The sequence below is a fragment of the Gouania willdenowi genome, chromosome 6 (assembly GCF_900634775.1).
Source record: "Gouania willdenowi chromosome 6, fGouWil2.1, whole genome shotgun sequence".
Classification (NCBI taxonomy): Eukaryota; Metazoa; Chordata; class Actinopteri; order Blenniiformes; family Gobiesocidae; genus Gouania; species Gouania willdenowi.
In genome coordinates, this window is record NC_041049.1 from 53,231,675 (window position 1) to 53,249,376 (window position 17,702).

At 39.2% G+C, this 17,702-nt stretch overlaps 1 protein-coding gene across 2 annotated transcripts in view; it reads right to left on the reverse strand.

Annotated features, from left to right (window-relative positions):
- The window catches only part of LOC114464356 (solute carrier family 45 member 3), a 44,392-nt gene that overhangs the window by 26,534 nt on the left and 156 nt on the right, over positions 1–17,702 (reverse strand). The window contains exon 1 of one of the 2 annotated variants that reach the window (XM_028448452.1): positions 1,110–1,241. The exons of the other annotated variant lie outside the window; for it this stretch is intronic. The gene's annotated coding sequence lies outside the window, so the exon portion shown is untranslated. Of the gene's footprint in view, positions 1–1,109; positions 1,242–17,702 lie in introns of those variants that run through there. 2 annotated transcript variants of the gene reach the window in all.

Consider the following 17,702-nt stretch of genomic DNA (forward strand, 5'->3'; position numbering starts at 1 on the left):
TGCACCTACAAGGGGACAACACCATTAGGCAAATAAGCTTATCAGGCCATTATGCATGGAATGCAGGCATTTTTCAGAGTATCATCACAAAGTGGACAGGCCGACAGCATGGTGAGCTGAAACTCCTGTATAAGCATATTGTCCCCAATAGTGGACATCAAGGCAATGGTAAGGCTGCTTTAGGCCTCTCAGGCTTATTTTAAAGTTAAATAGAGAAAGCTGTGGCGCATCATGACAAAAACACCTGAAAACAGTGCAGATAATGCAATTCTGTATCTCTGTCAAAAACGAATATACAGTAAAGCCAGCTGGACCCATGTTGGATGACTGATCATTCTGACTCATGCAAACAGCAGAATATTGTGCAGCAATAATTTTTATTTTCACCTTTTGTGAGTGTGGCTGAAAACACAATATGACTGAAGCCATGAATTCTTATTATAACTTTATTGTATTAAATGGAAAAGAACCATTCAAAATAATTCAAATTCCTTTTTTAATTGAATCTTAACGGGGTCTCTTCATGTTCGGTTAATGGAGCCATTTTGTATGAATACTAGGTTAATTACCAGCCAGTTAACAGCAGTGGGATGGCATTTCATTATAATTGTAATTTGAAACTAAATCATGCAGTTTTTTTTTTTTTTCCCCTAAATCTTTTTTATGTGAAGTTATTTGGAAATGAACAGACTTTTGCACATTTTTTTTTATTTTTTTATTATTAATTATCACTATCAAAGGAGAATGGCATGTGTAACAATGATGTTTCATTGGGATTATGCTATTTGGATCTACTATTTCAGCATGATTGGAAAAACATTAATAATTTTTATTAAAAAATATTCTAAACTCTGAGTTTAAATTAAGATTATAGATTTATTAAAATAAATCTTTTGGTGTTGCTTTAATTATCTTATTGTAATCCAATGATTTTGAGACTACTTGACGAACAATGAATAACCTAATCCATACCATGATTAACATCACAAGCTTGGAAATTTCTGACAGATGTTTCACACATACACATTGCAGAGTTGTGGAAAAAAAAAAACCAAACAATACATCACCACCAAAACATAAATTAATTAGGCAGGATGACACTCACTTACCACTGAAGAAAAGCGTTGCTGCAGCTACAGATTTGAAAATCTTAAGGATACCCTTCTAATCTTTAACTGCTTCTTGTTTTCTTTATCCAATCATTGTCTGTTCACTCGTAGTGAAGATCTTGACCACCTACTTCTAGAAAGAGTCTGACTCTTTAAATCCATCCACTGTGTCCTTTATTCCCTCCTCTCTCTTTAGGCCACCTCCTTTGCATCCCTGCTATTATCCCCCTCCCTTTCTCCCTTCTTCTGTCTGTAAAGTGGGAATTGTGGAAATCCCAAAGCACTTGAGGAATCCTGCTGCTTTCAGTGTGTCTGTATCTCTCTGAAAGAAATTACACGCTTTTGCCTCCCCCTCCAAATTATTTTTCTAAGATATAAAATCTGAAATATTAGCGTGTACAAGTACCTAAAATGTGAACAGGAAAACAAATAATACCTCTAAATTACATAAAGAAAAATGACACCCTAATGAGACAAAGAATGCAATATCACCTTTCAACCTCACAGAAATGGCCACACCCATTTCCCCCTCAACTATCTAGCCACTCCCTAAAACTTCAGTATTCTATACCCCCTGACCTAGTATCATGTTCAGCTGCCTTTCAGGGCTGAGGCAGCCCTCCCACCCTCTCTCATTACATCTCCTCGTCTAGTCCAGTTCTACTGAGGCTTATACTCCTGCATGACTGCCCCTCCATAGACTGCTTTAACCCATTTCCTGGTTCAGCAGCTCAGCCAGCAGAAAGCCTATTTGAGGAGACAGGAACACAAAATCACACACATACACACACATGGTTGAATACCATGTCTGCACCCAGAGCCTGCAAGCCAAGTCCAACCCTCTATAGAAACGCTTTTAATTTGATAACGGTGGGAGGAAGAAGAAAAATGGAGCGCAGGGAGATCTAAAATGGGGAGGGTGGTTAGTGGTGGAGGGCTGGGGGTGTCAGGTAATGTCATTAGGCAACGGGTGGCTTTGAGGAATCTCTGTTGCTGGAGCTCAGAGGCAGATCAATAGAGCGGAGTGCAGTGAATAGCTGCTGGCAGCACTTCCCCGCTGCAACAGGAGCAGCCTGTCCGGAATAAAAACTATTCTTACGGCATTTTGGGAAAAGACGGATCACATTTACAGGCTGGAGGTCTGAAATCAGTTTCTTCTCTTTATGCTTTTGTTTGGAGAAACTCACAACATGACAGTTCACTTACAATTAAAGCTGTTGTTTACAATAAATTTTTTTATTAGATAAAGTCATCATGTAGGCCTCATAGATCAATTAATCAAAGATCATTTGCTCAAAAAACAAAGGAAAAAGGTCAAAATTGCTGCTTGAAAGTTTATTTTCATCTCCACCATAAACACTCATTTTCGCGCATTGCATTGTGGGAAATGGAGTCGCAGAAACTGATAAAAGGAAGTGTTTTTACTTCCTTCAGAAGGAGATTCTATGGACACCATTTTTTTGTATCAGAACGAGCTCATTTTGTCTCCACGACTCCACATCCCACAATGCAATGTGCGAAAAGTAAGGATTTATAGTGGAGCTAAAAACAAAACATCTAGTGGCAATTTCAACTTTTCTACTGTCTTTTTGGAGAAAATTATGTTTGATTAATTGATCTATGACATGCAAATTGGGGTTAGCAGTTTTAAATAATTGGCAAAAGGTGTATTTGAAGATCAAAAGGTACGCATTTGAAATTTCTTTACGCACACTCTTAAATAAGGTTTGTACGGTGTCCGTTAAGAATTCAGAATACGTCACACATAAGAAACAGAAGCTTTGTTTACAACACTAATAACACTCACTGACATCTTTTTTTAACAAATGGCTGGAAAGCTCTACGAGCAAAACATGAATTATCTTTAGCCTCTAACGTTTCTGTGCTGCTGCAAAGTTTTTATTGTTACCGATTGTGTCTTTGCTTGACTAAAGCTTTGGCTAAAGATACTGGAATGCTGGCCAAGAACGCTTTCACTCCACAGTAGCCTTTTGAGCAAACGTTCCTTGTCCTGAGCAGGCCAAACCCACCCAGTCCATAATAAGCTACGACACACACACTGCTCTCCGCTTTGATAAACCAGGGAAACCAAAACAGTGTGTCAGAAATAGAAGTCAAGGGCCACTACACTCCACATAGCAGCAGGGACCCAATAAAGCCTAAATGTCACCCACATTATACACAGCATGACAGCAGGCATCAATCACTCATTGTGTGCTTCAACAGCAAATTAACCTTTAAGTAAATACGTGATGCAGATGCTTAAACACTGAGCCTCGGTCCATACATAATAGCTTTTAACATGTCGAGTCCTAAAGATTAGCACTGCTCTATTGACCATCCTCAAGCACTACTAAGCTACAATACCGCAGGAGTTATCTATATTCAGCCATAACATAGCTGGTCCGTGACTCCTCCGTGTGCATCAAATCTCACATAAGCATGAGGTTGCACTCAGCCATCTGTCGCATGAAGCCAAATAACTATCACAGTGTAACAAGTGAACAAAATTCCTTAAGTGTTTTCGAGCAGTGAAAGGAAACACAGGCACAATAGAAAAACCAGAGAATCGCTGACAGATTAAACAGTAGCGTTTAGATTGATTTTTTCCAAATGGAAGCTCATCTATTGGTACAAAAACATTGTAGGTTTAGCGATGGAATTTTCTTTGTGTTCTTAAAATAAAACAAACACTGGATTTTACATGTAGTTTGTAGCTTAAATTGACCAAGATGACCACCTAAATAGGACCTCCAAATACTCTGATCACAACAAAACCCCTGGAAAAAAATTGAATTCAAGTTCTGAAATGGTTTTTTGTTTTTTCTGTTTGAAAACCAAATCAAAATAAAAAATAAACAGCGTGGTTTTTAATAGAAAAATGCTGCTTCTCTGGTTTTTTATTTTTTTGTATTTCTGTTTTGGTTTTAAGTCAGTAAAACAAAAACCCCACACTGTTTATTTGTTATTTCGATTTGGTTTTAAAATGGAGTAACCACAGATCAAAGCGTACACGGATTAAAAAGAAATCTGATCCTTTTTTTCTCGCCGTTTATTTAAAATCAGGCCACAACATAGAAAGGAAAAGGGCTTGCATGCACATTTTGGGACACTATGACACATTTTATACTTATACTTTTTTTACTGGAAAAAAGGTGCCTGAATGTCTAGAAAAAGTAAAAAACGGACAAATGGACAATTGCGTCCTTAATTCCATTCAAAATCTCTCACTACGTGTAATGGTTTGAGTAGTGACCATCATTACAAAGAAAAAGCTGTTGTAAAATGGCAACTGTTGCAAATGTGATATCGTACATTAATTGTTAACTCAACAAAAAATAAACTTTAATATAAGAGACAGAAGAAGAGGTAAGTTTTAAAAGCTTAGCCTGTAAGTAAATGAAGCATCACAACAGAGTAGCTTTTATTAAGCCAATTGCTAACAGTAAAACATAAGATCCATGTGTAAAATGGTTGTCATGCATGATTGGGAATTTGGTATACTTTGTACATCACTAGCATAGACTAAAGCAGAGGTTCCCAAATGGTGTGCCAGGCAAGTCCTGGTGTGCCGTGGGATTTTTGACAACCATACTGTTGCGGCAATCTGCCCGAGTTCTCCCAGCGCGTAATGCTGGGTGCATGTGCCGCTCCAAGCACATGCCAACGCACGCTCATACTGCTTTGTGTGTGCGCATGATTCTCCGCTGCGCAGTCATGATTAATGAAGTGTAATTAAGAAAAAAAAAAAAAAAGCTTTTGACAGCAATTTTCATAATACATAGAAAGTAGGTTTAACTATATAATGCAGAGATGGGCAACTATTATCACAGTGGGGGACTGGGGGTCTCAACAGGTGAGCGCAATCGCAGTGATGAGAAAGTCACCCTATAAATGATGGGGAAAAGCAGTGCGCCAACCTTTGGCTATGCACAACGGAGCTGAGAACAGCACAAACGTGCACTGCGCTACCGGTGAGCTCACAAGGACTGGACTGTTAAAATGTGAACTCATCATTGTCTAATTCATTTGCTCAATTCATTTGCTCAGTTAATTAAGTTATTTATATGAGAAGATAAAAATAGTTTAAAATGTGCTTAAATTAGAGCTGTTTTCCAAGAAACCTTCTACATCTTGTTGTTAAACCCTCTGAAGATCACCAAGGTTATGATCCAAACAGCAGCATGGATACAGTGAATGCAGCAGTGCGTGAAGGGCTGACAGACAGTGGGACAGATGGACATCAACAGGTCCATCTCCTCATTCCAGCGGTTGTTCCAGCAGGAGTAGCCCCCGAGGCACAATGATTAACGCCCGAGTCAAACGCTACACAAACCAGATGGTAAAGAGAGCAGGGCAAAGTCCATTTTCTATCCTTGTTAAAACAGCATAAACCCACACGCAGACACACACCTACACAAACACACACACACAAACCTTTAAGTAGGTTTTAATAAGCATTTTTGACCATAGCAAGACAAGTGCTCTGCAACTGAACAGCAATATTCAGAAAATATTGCTTCTCTCCCTCAATAACAACAGTACAGAGATGAAGAAAAAGCCCACACAATTACATAACGGGACATGCTTTATAATGTTTTACAACATAACTACACCCATGTTAGTTTTTAGAAACAAAAAGTAAGCGACTGTGTAATCACGATTTAACTTCCTTGATTTGAGTCACACACACCCCTTAAAGTTTGATAGGGCACTCATCAGGAAACTGCCCAAACAAGCTCAAAAACAGGGTATTAATATAACAACATAATCAAGGGTAGGACCACAATCATTTGTGGAACTGTTCAGACTGAACATTGTGTACTGTACACACATTTTCTGTGCCGTTCCGTATTTCTGAAACATAAGTGGCCTGGTGTGAAAACTAAAAATGTCTTCATAGCACACTCAAAAATGCAGATTGCTGGAATCATAAGCTGGAGCATTTCAAAAAGGCACAGTGCGTCTCACATATCAAAGGTCTCACTCAGACACTCAATAGCATCCCTTTCAGCTTGCTACATGAAAAACACAGCAGCGTCCTGTAATGTGTCTTTTTCCAGTTCACAGAACCAAACTTCAAAGAGAAAAAACTCAATTTGGAAGCCTTTAACTGTATTATTGTGTTGTACATCCTTGCAGTTTGATGGGACAATATTAAAAGATGGCAGAGTTATTGAACATTTGGCAGACTGTGTTTTTCTCTCTATAGGCTCTCCTTTAAACACTGTGGGGTTGATGAGACTGGCAGGAAAAACCAAGTGTGAATATGAATCATGAACATCTGGCCAAGTCCCTATCATCATGGGAAAAATGTTTGAGAACAAGGCTGCTTTACCCCCTCCATTAAGGCTGGAGCTTGTCGATTCTCGACTTCCACTGTGGCTTTAGGGACCGTGCCAAACTATCATAGCATGCCTCTCATTAACGGAGAATTACCGAAAGTGATATGCTTGTTTGCCTTCTGTTCACAAGAGTGAGACCTGAGGCTGTATGGCTTTCAATGCCATGCATTTTCCTTCACACTTCATCCTTGTGGGCAGAACTAAAAAAACTCAGTAAATGAAAATAAACTTGTTGGGTGATTAAAGTGAAACACAGACAGATTTTCAGTGCTTTTTAACTCAACTTGGTGAGAAGAACAGAAAAGTATATCCTAATTGTTCTCTATAATACAGTAATAGATTACTACCACGTCAATATTCTTGAACTAACTTTAGAAAAATCTTATTCTGGCATTTTCTTTACAAATCTACAAGTGTTTGGAAAAGAAATGTGCCGAGTATTACGTTCAGGATTCTCGCCAGCACTGTTGAGCATAGCGGCCCCCGACGTTGTCAAAGTTCCACTGTGTGCGTCCTCCACGCGGGTGGGTGTGTTCCAATATTACTGCAGGTCCCACATAATAGTTCATTTAAATTTGAAAAGCACATGATGGAATCAGTCTTTTGAATAAAATGTTATTTTTGTCTCTAGAGTGTGAATATTTATTAGTGAGGTACCTACACCAAGGATAAGTAACCAAGTACATTCGTCATCACAAATTCAACAAATAACTTTTAGCTTCTAAGTTAGGTTGGAACAAAGGTTAAAAAAAATGTAACTTTAGCTTTACTTCCCTAAATTTGTTCCTCAGAGAGTTATACATTTTAAAATGATCTGCGCTGGTGGCACTAGCTTGCACACCACGCGATCCCCCTATGCTGTAAAAAATTCCTGGTGAGAAGAACCCTGACGTTAAAGACACAAGAAGAAGCCAAAGGTCACTGATTCGCAAAGTTATTACAATGTTCTACACTTAATAAATGTTGCATCTATTGTAGCTAAGAGTCGTCATATTCTGAGCAGTTTTTATACGAGTCATGATTAATGAAGTGTAATTAAGAAAAAAAATAAATAATCTTTTGACAGCAATTTTCATAATACATAGGACTAAAGTAGGTTTAACTATATAATGCAGAGATGGGCAACTATTATCACAGTGGGGGACTGGGGGTCACATAATCAACATTCATGTCAGCAGTTAGAATAATGACCAATCTGAGCATTAATACAGGAAACGAACGGTTCGTGTTTTTGTTGTTATTTTGTATGTTTTACTGTCATTCTTTGTATTTTGTATGTTACGAGTCATTTTGTGTTTTTTTGTCATCATTTTGTATGTCTCTGTTTTTTGTCGTTTTGTGTGTTTTCATTGTCATTTTGTTTTTAAAATGACTTCAGTTTCTGTTTTTTTTGTCATATGTTATATTTTCCAGTTATTTATTTGTAGTCGTCTTGTGTGTTTTGTGCATTTATCTTATATATATAATAATGTAATACGCAGAATGTCTGAAAACACCTTTGCGGTTTCAAACATCAAAAATTTGACACTTCAAAAAGATATAATAAAATCGAGACTGGATCAGAATGAAAGAGACAAAAAATACAGAATAACCCGGCACATTCTTTTTATATTTAACCTAAAGTACAGTTAAGTACTCTTAAAAATAAAAGTCTCAGACATGAACAAATGATAGTGTACATAAGTGCTGTGCATTTAAAGTAAGTTGAGCATTAGGTGACAACGCCTTAAAATGTGAACGACTAAAATACAGAGCAGTAAATTAGGATTTAGGAGAAAAACAGTTGGTGGAGTGAGCCACGAGAGAACTGAACGAGTGCCAGACAACCCACACACTTTGGCAAGGAGTGATTAGATGGCAGATTGAAGAGAAGATGGGGAACATTCAGGCCTTTAATCAGACAATATTAAAGAAGACTGATAAGTCAGATTTAATATCAATTCAGTTTTGCCCTGATCCCATTTCCATTACTGTATTAAAAAAATGGAGGTGGTCCGAAAAGGTAAGAGAAGTGGAAGATGAGGGCAACTATAGATCAGTGGTAGAGTGGGTCATCCTATAACCGAAGAGTAGGGGGTACAAATCTCACTCTCTCCAAGTCATTGTTGTTGTGTTCTTGGGCAAGGCACGTAAATTTACATTACCTAGTATGAATGTGGCGTGTGAGTGAGTGCTGGTGGTAGTCGGAGGGACCGATGGCGCACTATGGCAGCCTCTCTTCTGTCAGCTGTGGCTACAATAGTAGCTTACCACCATTGTGTGTGGAGTGAAAGAAGAATGCACATCAATGTAAAGCGCTTTGAGTGTCTATGAAAAAGCGCTATATAAAATCCAATGCATTATTAACTATAATTAGTATCACGGTCAAACATAAGGATTGTAAAGCCACTGATAAAGAGAAGGCAGAGAAGGCAAACTTTTTCAGGAATACAATGTTAAAAAATAAAAAAAATAAAAAATAAAGTTGCGCTAAATGCAAACATGGATATTTTTTTGAAAAAAAAAAAAAAGGTAATATATAACAATAAATTTGTGCACTTCTCCCAGTGTTGTTTTTGTAATCGGTGATAGCATTCCTGTGAATTAGGGTGGGAGTTCAGGGCAGGATGTTACAGTATATTACGGGCAAACTGTAAGAACTTAAATCCCACAACCTTGAGAGAAACATGAGGAAAAATGTCATCAGTGTCTCGACTGAGAGGAATCAGACAGGCTCCTTTCCCCTGCTGTTAGTGAAATATGGTTGTATATTAATGTGCATTCCATGAGTTTCAACCTTCTCCCTAAGACTAGGAGCAGCTTTTGTGTTGCTTGTTGTTGATACTGTTCAAGGAGCCATTGAAATACACCACTTCGACAGAGGAGTCTTTATTTCCCTCATTTTTCCCACATTTTGCTATCACTACTTTACTCCCTGCTACTGTAGCGTCAATAATGAGCTCATTGTTTCTACAAACATTTGCACTTTCAGGAGGACACATTTGTTTTAGCTGTAGATATGCAGCATCTAAATGCTTTGGATTGTTTGGATTAAGATAATTAATGAGAAAATAAACCATATAAAGCTGAGAAATGAACCCCAGCCAAATTGAAATTCACACAGAGACAAAAGGAGAAGCTGGTAGCATGGATTCTGACAAAAGGAAGCGACTCAAATTACATGAAGCCTCGAGGCAACTTAGTCCAACTCAAGAAGTAAGGACCAGATTTCATCACATTTACTGGAGAAGAAAACAATCAAGAAGAGTGAAACTTCTATGTTTTATAGCGAAGAGCAAAGAATTGGGCCATACTTTAGTAAATAAAAATGAAATAAAACAAACCAGCAGACTGTGATGGGTGTCTTAAAGAAGTGATTTCCCACTGAGGTTACAGTCTCCTGCTTCAGTCTGTTGGGATACCTGTGATTGTTTACGGCTGAACAAGATATCTGAGTGACAGCAGCACACAAAGCTTTGAAGAGGACAGAGCTTAAAGGGGCGAGAGGGGAAAAAAAATCCTCTGAGCAAAAGCTGCTCAGGCTCTCCCCACTTTGAAAGAGACAGCTAAAAATCACACCCACCATTTACTCCAGCACCTGTCTTTAAAAACATATGCAACAGCCAAGAGTGTTTTTTTGTTTTTTTCAGAAACCAACTACACTAGGAAAAAAGCCAGAAAGCACTTGAAGCTGCAGATAAACAGCCTACGATTGATTAAAGCTGCAAAGCCCACAGTCTCCCTGAGTAGCTTGGTGTCCTCGACCGCGAGTGCTAATCCTACACTTGGCTTTAGGGTGTATTAGACTGTCAGAGAACAACTCCAGAACAGCCAGCTAGTTCAGCCTCAGCATCCTGAGTGAAGAAGTATTTCCATCAGAGTGACAGACGAGCTCTGCAAAAAGCAGTGCAAAAACCTCCTGGGGAAACACACAGTAAGCAGACAATTTTAACATTTCTAAGTTTATCCATTTCTGCGTCATGTCTGTTTCCTCTTTCTCCACTATTTAGATGACTTTACTGGCTAAAATGTTCCGAAATCGTACCAAATGTGAATCAATTGATGCCATTACCGCTAATTTCACATTTATGTGCTTCAAAACGGCTTTCGGAATTTGGAAGCGTTACGCAGAAATCACTCGCGACACTTTGGACCCTCAGTTATACTTGTTCTACAAAAATTAATTTTATGACAAGGTCCCAAATAATATTTGTAAAATCTTTATTAACCAACTGGCAAATCACCCTCACATTTTGCTCAAAACTCTTTGCAGCCGTGTGATTGGAGATGCTTCTACCATCACAGATGGTTCACCACTTCAGCTAACACACCAACAGCTAAACCTGTCTTTGTACCAGTGCCTTTTCAGATTTGAATGCAGTCAAATCTGAACAACTTGTTCGTCACAATACAATAAAAACACACTTAAAGCCCTGCATTCATTTTCAATCACAGGATAACATGGTCATTGCTCGAACCATAACACGTAGCCCAAGATTTGGAACAGGATTATGGGAGGAATTGGACATACACTGAACAAAAATATAAATGCAACACTTTTGTTTTTGCTCCCATTTTTCATGAGCCGATCTCAAAGATCAAAAACGTGTTCTAAATACACAAAAGACCTATTTCTCACACATATTTTCACAAATCTGTATTAGTGAGGTAGAGCTGGGCGGTATGACCAAAAATGTATATCACGGTGATTTTTAAAATTTTAATGTTTCACTGTACTTTTTCTCATGCATAATCAGGTGTTCAGAGTATTTTCTACAGGTCGAGAGAGGAATTACTGCAGTAGATTGACTTAGGATGCTCTATTTTACTGTCATGATGAGTGGATATTGTAGAACAAGTAAACAATAAGAATATAATAATAATATTACAATATACAAAAATTTACAAATATACAAAAACATATTTGAAAATTATACAAAGTAACACCAAAAACACACAAATGACACCAAAAATTCATAATCACAACAAATATACATGGAGTGACTAAAAAACCCACAAAATGACAACAGGAATACACAAATTTAGAGAATAATTTAGAAAATGACAAAAAATGCACACAAAATAACAGAAAAATATGGCAAATAAACACAAATTGAGTAAAAAACACACAAAAGGACTCCAAAAACACAAAATTACCAAAAACGACTCCAAAAATACACTCACAATTAAACAGTTTAAACTCAATGACTCCAAAACCCACAAAATGACTAAATAAATAAATAAAATGACAAACAAAACAATAACACTATTATTTTATTGTAGAATATATTAAGAATAAGCAACAATCGATAGTGATAGTTTGTAATCTCGATCCACCATTTGCTTTTCTGTCGTAGCGAGTCCCTCAAGCAAAGTCTTAAAGTGACATTTGGCTTGACTTTTCATTTGCGTTCCACGTGCTACCTGCTGATGTGGAGGGCACTGACTTTAACTTCATACATTATTCATATTCCATGACTAAGGTGATGGAGCAAATTGCTCGTGTTGCCGCCTCTGGCGACAACAATTGCATAAAATGGTTGTCTGGTCAACGTCGGATTTTTTTAAACCAAAAAATCTCCAACAGACACAGCTCCTCTTTTTGGCACAAGTTCTTCTGTGTCATCATGTTCTAATAGTTCTGCAGCTTCAGAGCTTTCAATGTCTTTCTTATTCAATTACACCATAACTAACACCAGAGCGCTACTGTTTACTTTCCCCTGTATAACCTTGAAAAGGGTCCGGTTGGGAATGCTGTGCAGCGTACCATTCCGAACATTGTGTAATCAAATACACTGGTACGGCGGTATAATAAAAATTTATATCATAAAAATAAACACCAGTATTCGGTATGAACTGGTATATCACCCAGCACTATAGTGAGCACTTCTCCTTTGCAGAGATAATCCATCCCACCTCACAGGTGTGGCATATCAAGATGCTGACCCCCTGGTGCCTTATGCGGCTTGGGGTGTGGTCGTCCGCCCTGGGCGGGCTGCTCCTGGTGCTGCATCCGTTCCGGGTCCTTCCGGCCTGGGGTCGGGCCCCTGCTGGCTCTGGGCTCGCCGGCGGGTGCCCGCTGGCTGCCTGTTCGGCGCGGCTCTGGTCGTCTGCTGGGCGTGGGCTTCGGCTCCTCCGCTGGGGCCTCGGGCAGGGAGTTCTCTGGGCCCTCCCCTCGGGAGGTTGGGCGCGGGGGTGGGGTGGGGGGGTGGGGGGGCCGATGGGGTGGGGGGTCTGGGGGTTGGGGGTGGGATCGGTGGCGTGGTGCGCTGGGTCCTTGGCTCCTTGGGGCTTTCTCGGGTGTGTATGGGGGGGGCGATGGCTGCCTCTCGGCTTGGGATCTTGGGGGCGTTCGGGGGGCTGCTTGGCCGTGGGGTGGTCGCCGGGGGCCCTTAGGCTGCCTGCTCTTGCTACTGGCCTGACTACTTCTTCGGGCCCGGGGGCGGCTCTTGGGTTTTGCAGTGGCGGTTCTTGGAAATACATTTGTCATGGATGCACTGGCCTTGGGCTGTGGGATAACACTCATACTGGGCTCAACCATAGACACGTTGTTCCCAAATACCTGTTTTATGGAATTTCCACTCACCTCTTCCTCTGTTCACAGCCACCACCATTATTCCTAAACCGCACACTGGTCACCAAACTGGCTTGACAACACAACAATAAGCACAATATACACAACCACAATTTCACATCGCATCACTTAAAACCTAACAACTATTCCCCACCCATTCTATATCCTATCTTGTATCCCTCTTCCCTGTTAACTTCCCCACCCCCCTCCAACCCCTCACCTTGGTGTAACACTGCCCTCTCTCTTTTACATCCTCCCTTTAATAAAGTATTTCTTACCCTTCCCTAGGGAGGGCTGGTGACGGTCACAATTATGCAATGAAATAAATAAATTTATTTAATTGCAATAATAAAATATGCATTGCTGTTAAAAGATTGCACTTCTTGTAGTGTTAACCTTCGACAGCATGTGCAGACAAGGTAAAAAAAAAAAAAAGATGCTGAGTAGACAGCATGATTATTACAAAGGTGTGCTTTAGGTTGGCCACAATAAAAGGCCACTCTAAAAATGTGCAGTTTAATCACACAGCACAATGTCACAGATATAGCAAGTTCTGAGGGGAAGTGTAACTGGCATGCTGACTGCAGGAATGTCCACCAGAGCTGTTGCCTGTGAATTGAATGTTCATTTCTCTACTATGAGTCGTCTCCAATGGCGTTTCAGAGAACTTGGCAGCACATCCAACCAGCCTTACAACTGCAAACCACGTGTAACCACACCAGCCCAGGACCTCCACATCCAGCATGTTCACCTCCATGATCATCTGAGACCAGCCACACGGACAGCTGCTGCAACAATCAATTTGCATAACCAAAGATTTTCTGCACAAACTGTCAGAAACCGTCTCAGGGAAGCTCATCTGCATGCTCGTCGTCCTCATCGGGGTCTCAACCTGACTGCAGTTTGTGGTCGTAACCAATTTGAGTGGGCAAATGCTCACATTCGATGGTGTCTGGCACATCGGAGAGGTGTTCTCTTCACGTATGAATCACCGTTTTTACTGTTCAGGGCAGATGGCAGACAGAGTGTGTGGCATTGTGTGGGTGAGCGGTTTGCTGATGTCAGCGTTGTGGATGGAGTGGCCCATGGTGGCGGTGGGGTTATGGTATGGGCAGGTGTATGTTATGGACAACAAACACAGGTGCATTTTATTGATTGCATTTTGAATGCACAGAGATACGTCACGAGATCCTGAGGCCCATTGTTGTGCCATTCATCCACGACCATCACCTCATGTTGCAAGGATCGTTACACAATTCCTGGAAGCTGAAAACATCCCAGTTCTTGAATGTCCAGCAGACTCAGCGGACATGTCACCCATTGAGCACGTTTGGGATGCTCTCGATCGGCGTAAACGAGAGCATGTTCCAGTTCCTGCCAATATCCAGCAACTTCTCACAGTCATTGAAGAGGAGTGGACCAACATTCCACAGGCCACAATCAACAACCTGATCAACTCTATGAGAAAAAGATATGTTGCACTGCGTGAGGCAAATGGTGGTCACACCAGATACTGACTGGTTACAAAAGCTTCAAGTCTCATCAGGGTCTAAATAGAGTATCTCTTTTCTCTATAGGTTGAATAAAGAAACACATTGAAGTGGTCCATGAAAAGGGGAAAGAGGTCTTTGTGTGACAGCAGCCATGGTCATGGTGACAATAAACGTTCCTCTGTCATGGGTAGGAGCTGTTTAACCTTTGATCCTCTTCACTCTTAATGTGGTTTTTGTGCTGTGAAGGTCCTACCATAGGTCAAAGAAAGCACACACATGAAAGTTTCATAGCCAAAGAGTTCAATCCCATCCAAATACTTTTTACATAACCTAAGCAGACATTTGTAACTCCAACAAAGCTTGAAAAGTAACAAAAGACAGCAAAGCAATAATCAGATAAGAAAACTTTTAAACTTGTTAAAAGCTATTGAAGACAAAGAAATTTTATCAATAAATCAAAGATATGCCCACAAAAAGATGAATAGGTTGAAATTGCCGCTCGGAAGTTTGTTTTCATCTCCACTGTAAACGGTGTATCGACATTGTGGGAAAACATTCGCGCATTGCATTGTGGGATGTGGAGTCTTGGAGATGGATGCATAAAAGTGCTTTTCTTCATTCTTCCGGTGTTTTCTTGAGTTTGCCCCCAAAAAATCTTCCAAAGTGATTTTCCAACACACTTCTGGTGTTTTAATGGACTAATCATGGAAAGAATGAAATGTGTGTCTGATTTTTATTTTTTATTTTCTAAATCAGAGACTCCAGCAGTTTTGCGTAGATCTGATTCCAAGATTGTATATGTTTTTTCCACAAGATTCAACTTTTTCTTTTTTTACCACTTCCTGATGGCATCATGTAAAACATGTATTCCATATGGAGATACACTTCCAAACAGGTGTCTAATACAAGAGGCAGGCTGTACAATTAAAGCAATCTGATAATCTTTGTCCTGTTAACTTACTTTTACCCATGTATTACATCAATAATAAGGAATTTCATGTTGTTGTTTTAAAAACAGTCCTGATGACACCTGTGCTTTAGTCTAGACTGAGGAACTAAGAACAGATGTTGGCCAGACGACCTCAGGGATTTCCCTGGAAAAAAGAAAAAGGATCAGAGAAAATTGGTGTGTGAAGTCCATTTAGAACTTTTTAAAGAAAGCATGAAAGTCGTATAATAAATGTGAAAATGTTTTAGGTTTTGCCAAACAAAACATTCTTTCTGTGAAGCTTCTCAGTCATCCAGGTCATGTTTTTACTAAAGCAGCTGAAGTTCTGCTTGAAATCCAAAGCCTTGTTGCCTCGACTAAGTTTTAGAACTAAAATATTCAACATCTGGTGATGGATAATAAAACTAATATTTAAGTCTATTATGGAATAATAGCTGAGACAAAGTCAGAATTTCAACTCTATTAAAATGACTAGATCAGGGGACCAAATACAGAGCAGTTTGATCTCAAGTGGGACACATTTTATGCAGGGAAAACAAGTAATTTCACAATTATTGTGCCTGAGTTTACACTTCTACGTATATTCATAAAATACTAAATACGTAAAAAACCGACAATATCCAAGCAAAGAGTGACATATCATTCCCAAAAGATCTTCACTTTAAATTTCCTAGGTTTTGTGACCAATTACTATTTAATTAAGGGAAATATTGTGTAATAATTTGTGGAAAATTTAAGGATTTTGTAAGAAATGAGTTTTTTTTAACTGTTTAACTTTAAAAACTACTGCAATCATGGAATAAAAGCCCTGGGAAAACTGTGAACCACTACAAATATTGTTTAATTTCATTCACGCAATGACTCATGTTTTCTCTGTCATTTTTACTTTCTACTCAAGTCGAATGGGATGCCCTGAAGGGGCCATGGGTTTCAGACATGTGGACTGGAGTCATCTGAAAAAAGCAATAATTGATTAATTATGAATTTATTATGGACGATTATGAATTGATTCTTAAAATCCCAAATATTGATTATTTACATTTTTCAAATTGTGAATACAAACCAGGTGAGTGGATATTTTAATGACACTAAACAATATAAAGGTGATGTGAGAAGTCAAATAATTCAGCAGCTGACTGATGTTAAATAGAATTTCAATAATCAGCAGTAACAAAAAATGGAATCGATAATAATCAGTGTTGAGAGTAACTAGTCATTTTTGTACTATATTACAGTAATATATTCCTTTTTGAAGTAACTCAGTAGTGTATATTACTAGTTACAATTAAAGTAACTCAAGTTACATATTTAAGTTAAGTGCATATTTGCTTGGTTTTCTCACTGTTTGCAATTATTTGAGAAACAAATGATGATCATTATAGTGAAATACAACTTATGGGGAACAAAAAAAAAAAAAGAGCTTTTTGCTCCTAAAACAGCAGAAGTATTTGAAACAAAACGTTATTCCAACACTATCACTGTGATATAATTAGTGTTCTGAACCAAAAGTAACACAAAGTAGTGTAACTCAGTTACATTTAAAAAAAAAACAGTAAAATAAATAAATAATAAATAAAACAAAACATTTTTATCCCAGTAACTAGTAATATAAATATATTACAAATATAGAGTAACTTACCCAACACTATTAATAATTAAAAATCGCGCCTTGTTGAATTGAGAATTAAAATGGGCTGATGAATTACCGTTAATTACCATCAGGTGTGGTTGTCTGTAATCCACCAATAAATTAAAGTAGAAACTGTCACAACAAAGTCGTCACAAAGAGTTTGAGATGAATATTAACAAACACATCGTGTGTGTGTGTCCTTGAGTCCAAACAACAGGCAGTGAGAGAGGCTGCGGGCACAGGGGGAGGTAGAGGTTATATCGGGCGCTAAACCTGGCTGTAAAAGTTGCTGCCTGCCACCATGGCACTTGGCAGCGCATCAGCAGTGCAGGCAGTCCGGTCCGGAGTGGGTGGTGGTGGGGGGGGAGCTCAGCTGCAGTGTGGGGAAAAAACTTCCAGAGAGCCACATTAAAAGAGACTAAAGCCTAGACAATGATCCTACCCACTACAGATCACCTCCGGCGGCCTGTAGAGAGCCACAGACCCGGCTTGTTCTCACCGAATGATGAGCTCACATTTAGAAACTCGACAGCGCGGACCAAGCGCTTCTTCACCACAATGAAGTTTGAGCACAATGAGCGAGCACAGCACAGTGTAACACACACAAGGACCAGCAAACAGTG